Genomic DNA, 11,506 nt, shown 5'->3' with positions numbered 1-11,506 from the left:
CATCGGCCATCCTGTTGTTTTTAGAGGGCAGTCGTAGCCTTGTAAGGCTCAAGGAATGGGACAATAAGAGTCAGAGGCAACTTTGCCTCTACTGGACCATGTTGTCCCTGAGTTTCTAGGAGGTTCGTGGTGGGTCACTGAGATTCTAAGAGAAATAGGGCACGAGGTAGGCTTGGGGGTGGGCCCTGTACCCCTCAAAGCTTGGAGTCTCTTCACAGCTTCTCTCTGGAGAGGGAAAACTACCTCTCCAGTAGTTTGCATGCAGGCAGGGCATTCCTTTGTAAGGGACAATCCAAAATGCTCTGCTGACTTAATTTACCAAACTACCACCAGAGTTACCCCACACATATTACTAGCAGTGTGACTAGGGGTCCCATGTGTCTTAAATCTAGGTTTCTTCCTCCTTATCAGTGATCAAGTTTGCACTAGGAGCTTTCAGAAGAAGGCTGGAGGACAGTGCACACTGTAACAGATGTGGGTCCTTTAGGGAGACATCACAGGATGCCACCAGAGCATCTTGTGACGTCCAGCAGGGGAGGGTGACATGAAAAGGTCAGGAAGTTTCTCTGTTCAGCAACATGGTGGTGGTGTACCTGCAAGCTCCAGCTAATAAGGTCTAGGTGGGGAGGGCTAAATGGAGAACTCATGATGGGAGAGGAGGTAGGCTCCATTTTATAATCATATTTCCTTCACCATGCTGATCAACCTTGTCCCTTATGCTCAAGATCCAGGTCTGGTACCCCATTCCAAATCAGGAGGATGACGTTTGACACAGAGGGGTTTCTATGGCAACAGCACACCATCTGGGACCCTAACTCTTTCCTAGACTCCAGGAAACCCAGCACACTGCACGCCTCTCATTGGGGTCAAATAGGCCACATGGTATATTGTGATGATCTGTGGTTCGTGACATTACTTCCTGAACACAGAAAACTTGCAAAAGGGGTAGAAACCAAATGGAGCAAATTAAACGCCAAGTCCCAGCACAGGCCTGAGCCCACAGGGTGGGACTACAAATCCCGACGTGCCTAGCAGAGCCGTCGCCCAGAAGGGAGGACTACGTTTCCCAGCGGGCTCTGCAGCAGGCAGACAGACGGTAGGGCGGGGCGGGGCGGAGCCGGGAGGGGCGGGGCCGCGGGGTAGGGTGCTGCCCTCTGCCGGGCGCGGCGGGAAGTGAGTGCCGAGTGACAGCAGGAGCCCCGGCGCCGGGCGCGGGGCTCGGTGACAGCGGCGGCGGCGGCCGCGGGCTGGACGTAGGGAGCGGCGGCGGCGCCGACGGCAGAGGGCAGGGCGGACGGGGGCGGGCCTCCCCGGTGGCGCGGAGCCGGAGGAGCCCGGGAGGGGGCGGCCGGCGCAGCTCTCGGGCCCGACACCTGAACTTGGGACAAGTTGCCGGAGTCGCGGGGCGCGGGCGGCGGACGGATTGACCTTCATAGCTAGGTGAGCGGGACCGGGGGGCAAGGGGTGCGCGGAGGGCCGGGGACTCCCGACCCAGGCTCCGCTGCTCCGATCCCGTGGGTCCGCGAGACAGGTGGGTGGCTGGGTGGGGGTGTTGACTGGAAAGGGGAGCGAGATCGTGTGCGCCGCACTGCCGCCCGCCCCGCCGTCCGTCTAGCCGGCCCGGCTTGTCCGGCGCGTGGCCGGGGCGGCGCTGCCCGCGGAGCTTGGGAGCCCCTCCAGCCCCTCCCTTCAGGCTCGGGCCGGGGGGCGGCTTCTCCGCGACCTTATGTAACCAGGCGGGAGGGGCCGTGGCGGGCATGGGCCTTCCCGGCCCGGGAGCTGGAAGTCGAAGGGGCGGGAGGAGTGGGAGTGAACTTGCAAGAAGTTTTGAGGGCGTGTGGGCCCTGCGCCCGCTTCTTCTCCACCGGACGCGGCTGGGGCGGCGGGTGGCACGGGGGAGGGCGCGGGAGGTAGGGAGTGTGCGGGGGCCGAGTCCGGCGGGGCCAGGCCCTGCCTGGATGGTCCCGGGGAGTGGGCGGGCCGGAGCGGCGCCACGCCCCGGGGGCCGGGCTGCTGGGTGGGGGGCGGGTGGAAGTACCATCCTTCCCTCCCTTCCCGCCCCTTCCTCCCCCTCGGTCTCTTGAAGAAGCCGCTCCAACCCGCGTCCCCCGGCGTGCCCGAGAGCAGTCTTTTTCTCCCCCTTGCATTATTCCACGACGTTAGGGAACTCCAACCCCAGAGCACACCACTCCTTCTGCCTTCCCTGCAGCTCCCAGCCATCTACCCGCCCCCAGAGTATCCCCCCTCCTTCCCGGTCCCGAATCCCGGAAAACACGCCCCCTTCCCCCGATTCCGTGAGTCTGCACCTCCCAACCCCAGGCTGTCCCACCCCTAAGTCAGCACTTCTCTGCCGTCCCCGCCCGCCCCCCGGTACCCCGATCAGCTATTCGGCCGAAGCGGCGAGTGCGCTCGCCTTCTCGGAGGGAGCGGGCTGATGCCAGCTCGGATCCCCGCCCCTCGGCTCCCTCCCGCCCGGAGTTCTGGCTTCACGCACGGTTGCCCAGAGCTGCTCAGGGTTGCGCGAGCAGGTTCGCGCCGCAGCCGCCCGGCGCTCCCCGGCCCGGCTCGCAGGGGGAGGGAGGGCGCCGAAGGCGGGGCTCATCCGCCCTGGGCTCCGCCACCCCTCCTCATCGGGCCAACCCCTCACCGCTGAGTCCTTCTCCGATGCCGCGCCCACCCCTGTCGTCGACCTCACGCGCGTGTGTTCTGGGGGTGGTTATGCGCAAACAGTTCCTGGACCAAACTTGAGCGCTTTGGCTTAGCGTTCTCCGGGGAAGTGCTAGTTAATCCTTGTGATTGTGATCGTTAACCCTTGAGTGGGGAGGGGCTGCTTAGTTGAGCCCGATTGGGACAAGGCTGGTGTAGGTCCCCAGTGACGCCTCTGGGATGTGGATTCAGAACCCTGATGGCTGAGATTCCACCCGCCCAAGACCTGGCACTCTTGGGCAACTGGGGGTGGAGGGGAAGGTGGGGGGCTGGTTTCGTGTGGGTGTCCTCAACGCAGAACGCAGTTCTTGGTTCGTAGACTTGCTCCCTCTGAGGCCTTCTCTATGCCCAGCCTGAGAGACAGGCCCCCAGGCCCTGCCCTCAGGGAGATCACAGTCTGGGAGAGAGACAGCCGGCAAGAGTTAAAGGCAGGCCAGAAGAGGCAGGCAGGGGGGAAGGGCTGGCTGCCTCCAGAGCCCTACCTGGTAGTCTTGAGGTGTGCCTGGATCTTGCCTCAGTTTCCCCAGCCATGGGGAAAATGGCAACTCACACAGGCCCCTTCATTCTGCCTGCCTCCTGGCTTCTGGGGCAGAAGAGTCGGGAACCAGGCAATGGAAACGAAGAGCTGTTTAGGGTGACTGTGTGCTCTGCTTGTCTGGGAGCGCAGCCAACGTTGCTTACAGTTTACGGGGCCTGTTACAGCAGCAGTGCTATTTTGCCCTCAGCTCAGCTCTCTGAGGTGCAGCCCAATGGGAGCCCAGGTCCCCTGATTCTGTGTTCTGTGGAAAGGGTGCAATGGTTGGGGGCATCTCCTCTGGTGAGCACTCAATCCCGGGAGAGCCCCTGGGCTTCTGAGGGCTGATGGCCTGGTAACTCACAGTCGGAGGTGGGTAGGAGGTTGGGCCAGGGCACGCAGGAGCCCATCCAGTGCTCAGGGATGATGGGGGTCCCCAGCACTCACCCCAGGGCCAGTGAGGCCTCCCTTCCGCCTCAGCTGGAAAGCAGGTGGGAGGGGCTTCCCACCCCTCAAGCCTGGCTGCCCTTTGAGGGTCTGGTTTCTGGCCCCATCCCTCCCCGGCCTCTGTTTATGGTTGTAATTGCATCATTAGCCGGAGTTTATAGAGTTACTTAGCACCTGCCCCCACAGGGAGTGGCCTCGCCACCCCCTGGCTTCTGTCTCTTCCTTTTCAAAGTCGACTTGGTTTCTGCCGGCAACTGGGGTTTCCCCAACCGCAGCTGGCATGCAAGCCAGGTTGAGCCTTTGTCCTAGGGATGGAGGGCAGTCAGCACTTGGGGCCCAGCTTGGGGCTGCCCTGGAGATGACCGTGGAAATTGGGTTGGCCTCCTCTGATACAGAGGGGGAGGGGGGTTCAGGGTTCCCACAGCTGCCAGCAGTGTCCACATCCCAGGACACAGTGGGTGTTTTTGCATATGATGTATGTATCCATGTCTGAAAAGAGAGGTAAAAATGCACACACGTCACAGGCAGCTGTGAGGAGTGAGGTGCCTGGTACATGGTGAGTCCAGATGCTGCTCGGTATCTCAGTGTGGGGTGTGTGTGATTGATGGGAGTTTGTGTGTGTGGTTATGAGATCATGGGCATCTAGATACATGTATGTGAATGAATTGTGTACATGCATGTCTATGAGCATGTAAAAGTAATATTAATAGAATATGCATCTACTCTATGCTAGAGCAGTATTGTAAGAAAATTTAGTCATAAACTACAGTTGCCAACATTTATTGTGTATTTACTCTTCAGAATGAGGTAGGAATTATTATTTTCGTTATGCTGATTCAGAGAAGTTAAGCAGGTTGCCTGAAGTCACACAGCCTGGAAATGGTAGGGATTCTAACCCAGGCCCAACCGAGTCCCAAATCCATGTTCTCAGTCCCTGCAGAAGACCACTTCAGGGCTCCCAGCAGTTCTCCCTTAATGAGGTGTGACAGGAACCTTCTTTTCCCCATCGGGGTCTCCTGCTCTCAGCAGTGATGGGACTTGCTGAAGCCCCTTCTCCAGGGCACACCTGTCTCCTGGCTGCTCTTCTGAGCTGCTGACCCAGGTGACTGAAGGGCCCCTGGAGAGAACTCTCGGGCCTGGCTGGGGGAGGAGATGGGTTCAGACAAGGCTTCCTGGGTCTCCTTGGCTACCTCAAACATGCCCTTATGGTGCAGCCCTCAGTAGGCACTTGTTTAATCAGGTGAGGAGAAACAGCCGGCTCATCTCATCTCTTGGATGAGAACCGACGGCAGCAAAAGTCCTGAGAAGAACCCAGGAGACCCCGTGTTGACAGGCCATGTGGCTGCGGCCAGTCCATCTCCCTTAGCCTCTGTTTCCATATCTGTGAGCCTCTATCACCGGTGGGGTCCCCTCCAGCATGAACCTCTGCCCATCTTTGGCCAAAGCACCCAGACAGGAGGTGCTTCAGAAAGGGTGGGGTGTGAGGTGCGGGGCAGGTGGGGGGCTGCCCAAGTCCACCCCGTAGCGCTTTCACTATAAGCTGGCTCCCGTGGAGCCATCAGCCAGTTTTTCTTGGGACAGAGCCATTGCCACCAGGTACTGAGCGCGGGGCTAAGTGTCGCCGAGTCGGGTGGTGGTCGAGAGCATGGGCTCCAGGGCCAGGCCGCCTGGTGTGGAATCTCAGCTCTGCCACTGGCTAGCTGTGTGGCCCTGGGCCAGCCGCTCCCCCGCACTGTGCTCTGTTTCCACACCTAGAAAGCGGGGAGTATGGTAGTGCCCACACACACTGCTGCCAGGAGGGCTGAGTGTGTTGGTGCTCGCTGCCTTTACCGCACCTAGAGCCCTGCTGTGCTCAAAAACACGTTATCATAATTAACTCCTTTAACTTCTTTATTTCTCATTTCCAGGTGAGGAGGTAGTCATAGAGAGCTCTAGGGGAGAAATAAAGACCTGTGGGTTGCAAACAGGCCTCCCTCGTGGGTCTAAGATCCTCAAGCAAAATGCCTTTAGTGGGGCTTTGCAGACTCCGTGGCCACAGTCCCCGGCACTCCCTGTGGTACCACACCCAGCCTGGTCGCCACAGCCGACAGCATGGCAGATCTGATCAGGCCTGCAGCATCTCGACCACCTCTGCCCTGCCCTGCCCCTTGGGACTTCTTGGAGTGCATTGGGCCCGGTCACTTATTACTGACTCCTGACCAGAGGCCCTCCCTTGCCCTTGTGTTGCCTGGCCCTCCTGCACTCTGCACCAGAGATACATACGGGTCTTGTCTGCAGTGTCACCAAGGCAGAGATAAGATCTCGGCCGTAAGGCTGAATCTGGGACTTATCATCATGCCCACAGGAAGTGCTTTGTTGCCTATGGAGCAATGGGTGAGAGCAGGTGGCAACCAAGGGGGCAGAAGCAAGAGGCAGAGTCATCATCAGCTTTCTTTACTGTCTCTTAAGGAGGAAGAAAAGTGAGCTCCGGCCATCCCCACCCTTGTCCTTCTTCCTGGGGGCCAGGCCGCCTTCTAGGCTCCTGTCTACACAGTGGGGTCCCACAGTCAAATGGGATGCCATGAGATTAATCCAGGAATTCCAACAGGCTCTCTGGAAACCCAAGGACCATATTCCCTCCTCCTAGGCCTTGTTCATGCTGGTCCCTTCTCTTGACAGTCTCTCCTCTGCTTCCCTCCCTGTAGGCAAATCCTCTGTCCCTGTAGGCATACCCTTCCAGGGAATTGCTCCATCTGACTGCACTTCTGGCTGGGTATTAGGATGACCTGGGGAGCTCTTAAAAAATACCATTGCACCTGAGTCTTTGGGGAGAGGCTTAGGCATCAATATATATTTTTTAAATGTATGATGATTTTGATGCCCTGTCTCTCAGACAGGGGTTCTTAAGTCAGGTGGGCGTCGGAATCAGGATTGTTAGAACAGTTTACTGTCCCCCACCCCTGCCCAGGGTTTCTCATTGAGTGGGTCTTCAAATTCCTATAGGTCTAGAATTTACAATTCTGGCACATTTTCAGGTGATGCTAATGCTTCTGGTCCTGGGACCCCATTTTGATAACCTACTCTTTTGTGGCTACCCAGGCCAGAGCTTTCTGTTTCCTGGGTCTCTGATTGCCTGGGGTCTCTTAGGCCCATCTGCTTTTCAAAGCCAGGTCCCCAGGGGCAGGGACCACTGTGAGACCATTTGGTGACCGTTAGTCTCTGGTATGGCCATCCTTCCCTCCTCCATCCTGATTCTCTGCCCCTACCTCCCATTAAACTGACCAGTGTCCAGTCTTGGCCCCACCCTTGGGGACAGGTGCTCAGGAAATAGTGACTGCTTCAGGCAAGGTGAGGTGGACAGCACCAGCCCCGAGAGTCATCAGTACTGGGGGCAAGTCCTTGGAGCCAGAATAGCATTTCTGGCTTCAGGGGGTGGGTATCCAGAACAGCCCCTCACTCTGCCTAAGTAAGGCTGTCGAAAGATCCATCATGTTTTTTGACTTTCCCATCCCATAGAGGGTATTTGATCACTGTTTGAACTGCATTTTTGGTGAATAATAAAAATGATAAAACACACACAAGAAACAGCCATTCCCTTCTCCTTTCCTCACCCTGGAGACATTGGGCTGGCAGATCGGGGGGTCATTGTTGGGGGTTGAGATGTCTCCATCATCTTCTAGGGGGTCCTGGGCTTTGAGGGCAGCAGATAGTTGGGGTGACCCTGTGGGCTCGCCCCAAGGCCTGTAGTAGTGGAGTCTTCCTTGGAAACCAGGGGAAGCTAGCTATGTAACGGGTGCTCAGCACAGCTTCATGGAGGGAGTAGGTGAGTGTGAAATGGGCCCAGACCCGAGGACATACAAATGCTTTACCCATGGTCTCTGCCCTGCAAGAGCATCACCATGTAAGACCCAGGGATGGTACCCAGGGACGTGAACAAGGAGGAACTCCCTGCCTCCATCCACCCACGGTGATCCAGGCCCAGCCCACTCTGATGGGCTCACAGCCTGTCTCTCCCCACACACAGTTTGCAGCAGCCCTGCCCATTGCCTGCCCCCCACCGCCCCCCCGTTCCACCAGTGGGTCTGTGGGGTGGGGCTCTGGTTTGTTTTCCCATGTTTGCCTGGGGAAGTCACAGCCTGTCCTCGGCCTTGTTTATAACTGGTTTGGGGACAGCAGCTGCCCCAGCCCCTACAGTCCCTGAGGGGTGCAGGGTGGCCAGGAGGTGACACTCTATCCCATCCACCCCCCCGCCGCCTCTGTCCCCCCCGCCCTGGCCAGGTGTTCTCTCTCTCAGCTGCCCCTGCCAGCGTGGGGCCAGCTGACTGGGGCTGCAGGGCTGTGGGCCTCAGAAGCCAGCTGGTACTACCCCCGTGTTTTCGAGAGGAGGGCACTGGGACCCAGGGAGCTTGGGGGTCCCACTCCAGCATCCACCAGGGTCAGCAGTCATGGACTGACTGGGTGCCTAGCACTATGCGAACCAAGCAGGGTGGGTGGGAATAAAGACACAGCTCCTCTCTCAAAGCTGATGGCCTGGGAGCAGGGAGGGGGGGAGTTTCAGTAACTGCAGAGGACAGAGAAAGGCAGAGCGATGTGTGATCGTACAGAGCCGTGGACTAAATGACCAATAAATGTGTCAGTACCTGGCCCTTTGGCCTGAAAAACATATCTTCCTTTTTTTAAAAAAGGAATTGTTATTGGAGTATAGTTGCTTTACAATGTTGTGTTAGTTTCAGATGTACAGTAAAGCATCAGTTACGCACGCGTGTGTGCTAAGTCGCTTCAGTCGTGTTCGACTCCTTGAGACATTATGAACTGTAACCTGCCAGGCTGTATGTCCATTCTTTCTTAGATTCTATGGGGCTTCCCAGGTGGCTCAGTGTTAAAGAATCCACCACTAGTGCTAGAGACACAAGAGACTCAGGTTCCATCCTTGGGTTGGGAAGATCCTCTGGAGGAGGAAATGGCAACCCACCCTAGTATTCTTGCCTGGAAAATCCCACAGACAGAGGAGCCTGGTGGGCTACAATCCACAGGGTCGCAAAGAGTCGGACACGGCTGAGTGATTGAGCACACACACATTCCCATAGAGGTCATTACAGAGTATTGATTAGCGTTCCCAAGGCTATACAGTAACCTACTGCAGTAGGTTCTTATTGGTTATCCATGTTACATATGTTAATATATAGTGGTGTATATATGTTAATCCCAGGCTCCCAATTTATTCTCCCTGCTCACCTTCGAAGAGCCTTCTTTCCTGGCCGAGAGAAAGTTTTTACAAAAGGGCTCAGGCCAGTGCCTAGAACTTGGCTCAGCGCTTCTCACCCGCTGAGAAGGCTCCAGGAAGGGCCGCTCTCTCAATCCCGGGGTCCTCCCACCTGGAGGGGGGGTCACCTCTGCAGGCCCAGGAGCATTTCCCCCTGGACCGGGTCGTCCCTTCCAGGAGACCTGGAGTCTGCTGAGTGCCAGGTGAGGCCACGGGGAGGCTCTTGGCCCCTGAGCCACCCGCCTCTCACTGAGGCCCTGGGCCCTGGGGCACATGGTGCTAACCCGGCCTAACAACTCAGGCCTCTTTGGACTGTGCTGAGCGCTGGGACCTGGGCTTGGAACTGCGTGCAGGGCATCTGCTCCCCTGCCCTGAGCACTCTTCTCCTTTCCCTCTTTCCTTTGCCCCTCACACCGCCATCCTTCTGACTCTCTCTCTGGTTCCACAGCCACTGGAACTTCAGCCCTCGATGCGGGTGTGTCTCCCTGCCCTGCTCTCTGTCCCCCTTCTCTCCATCTTCTCCATTTTTCTGCCTCCCTCCTTCTTTTGGTGTATTTATAGGGTGAGTGAGGCCTGCCGTGTTCCTCCGGAGCCTTCCCAGCATGGGCCTCTGGACTCTGCTGTCAGGGACCCAGAGGAGCAGACCAGGGCAGGGTGAGGTGGGTATGAGAGAGTCTAGCTTCATGTAACTCTCTCCCCATGGCCACCAGGGCCAGATGGTGGCTGGGATGCCCCAGAGTCAGGGGGAGATGAAAAGGGCTGTGGTGCCCAGGTGCTCTACAAACACCCCTGGGTGTCACTGGCTCCTCCAGACCAGTGACCAGCTATAGGTTCTCATCCACTTTGGCCTAATCATAATGGTGTGCAAAGCCAGGTGGGGAAGAAACTATTAGAACTTCTATTTTGATGTATTTATATCTCATCCTTTTCTCCCCCCTTTTATTGTGAAATATAGCCTAATTGCCAAAAAGAGCGTAAACCTATACGGATAATATAATAATTATAAAAGTGAACACCCAGGTTACCACCACCCCAATGAAGAAACAGAATGCAACCTGCATTCTGAAATCAACTTGTGTGCTTCACCTTGGTCATAAGCCCCTTCCCAAAGTGAACCACTATCCTGACTTTTTTTTTTTTTTTTGCCTCAGTGTGGGCATGCAGTAGCCTCGTTCCCTAAACAGGGATTGAACCCTTGCCTCCTGCCTTGGTGGCCTGGAGTCCCAACTGTTGGACCAGCAGGGAAGTCTCTCTCCTGACTTTTAAGATGATCAGTTCCTTGCTTGCCTTGATCACGTTACCGCCTCTACCTGCGGCCTTTAGCAATAGAGCTTAGCTTCGCCCGATTTTAAATTTATGCAGCTGGAGTAACACTGAACACGTTCCTTGGCCAGTGGAGAGGTCTGTCTATGCTGTTGTGAGTAGCTGCGTTCATGCATGAGCATCCACTGTATGAACTTGATACCGTATTTGTATCCATCCCACCACTCATGGACATTTGGGTTGCTTGCCTTTTTTGGCTGCTGTGAACAATGCTGGAAGAACATCCTGGAATGTGCTCCTGGTGTGTTGGTGTGACCCTTCTTCAGAGTCCATATAGAGCGGAACTGCTCGAGTGTTGCTACAGGGTATATGATGCATATTTCAATTTTAGTAAATTCTGTGTGAAGTGGTTACACCAATTTGCTCCTCACTGGTGACCCCTAAGAGTTCCTATTGCTCTGTATCTTTGCTGACACTTGGTATCAGTAGACTGTTTTGTTTCTGTCCTGGTGAGCTGTTGAAACTGTAACAGTATCTCATCCTAAGTGTAATTTATATTTCCCTCCTCATCTTTTTTATAGATCTATTTTTGTGTATGTTTGCTCATATGCATGACATATTCATACACTGGCGTTTATTAACAGTTCCTAAGAAAAGAAGCTTATATTGGGGGTGCTCAAAATTTGTTACTCACAGGGGTGTGTGATCAAAATAATTGAAAGACCACTGAAATGTTGAATGCCAGGGACTAGGTTGGTTTGTAGGTTGGGGTTGGGGAGGTGGTCTCGGGATGAGATTCCCAAGTGGTACCACCTGCCAAGGGGCAGCTCTGCCCGGAGGGTACTGAGCCCACGGGGTACTCACCAGCACCTCCAGGCCCTCCTGCCTGGCACATTGACAGCTCTCGCAGCAGATGCCCTTCAAGTTAGAATTGGCAGGCGCTTGGCTTTCAGGTCCTTTTAGGGCAGCAGTTCTCTTTGTCTCCCAGGGGACATTTGGTGATGTCTGATGACATTTTTGGTCATCACAACTCAGGGAATGCTACTGGCATCTAGCAGGTAGAGGCCAGAGATGCTGCTCAAAGTTCTAAAGTGCTCAAACAGCCCCTCAAGGAAGAGTTACTCTGGCCCCAAGTGTTAGTCGTGTTGAAGTTGAGAAACTGTGACCTAGGAAGGGAGCCAGGAACCCGAGCTTTGCCGTGAACTCGCTGCGTGGCCTTCGGGGCGTCCCTGAGTGCTGTGAGTCTCGGGCTTCTCATCGAAAAGGAGGGTGGCCAGTGTGGCTGCCCCTCCCCATCATGGGTTGTCATTGGGACTGGGGAGAGGGGGCTGGCT

At 56.1% G+C, this 11,506-nt stretch overlaps 1 protein-coding gene across 1 annotated transcript in view; it reads left to right on the top strand.

Moving 5' to 3' along the window:
* The first annotated feature begins 1,164 nt into the window (after positions 1-1,164).
* The window catches only part of TFEB (transcription factor EB), a 48,067-nt gene continuing 37,725 nt past the window's right edge, over positions 1,165-11,506 (top strand). Inside the window, exon 1 of the mRNA XM_043907431.1 lies at positions 1,165-1,440. The gene's annotated coding sequence lies outside the window, so the exon portion shown is untranslated. The remainder of the gene's footprint in view (positions 1,441-11,506) is intronic.

This window comes from Cervus elaphus, chromosome 7 (genome assembly GCF_910594005.1).
Source record: "Cervus elaphus chromosome 7, mCerEla1.1, whole genome shotgun sequence".
NCBI classification, from domain to species: domain Eukaryota; kingdom Metazoa; phylum Chordata; class Mammalia; order Artiodactyla; family Cervidae; genus Cervus; species Cervus elaphus.
The sequence above is the reverse complement of the archived record's forward strand: the minus strand, read 5'-3'. Positions and strand labels throughout refer to the sequence as shown.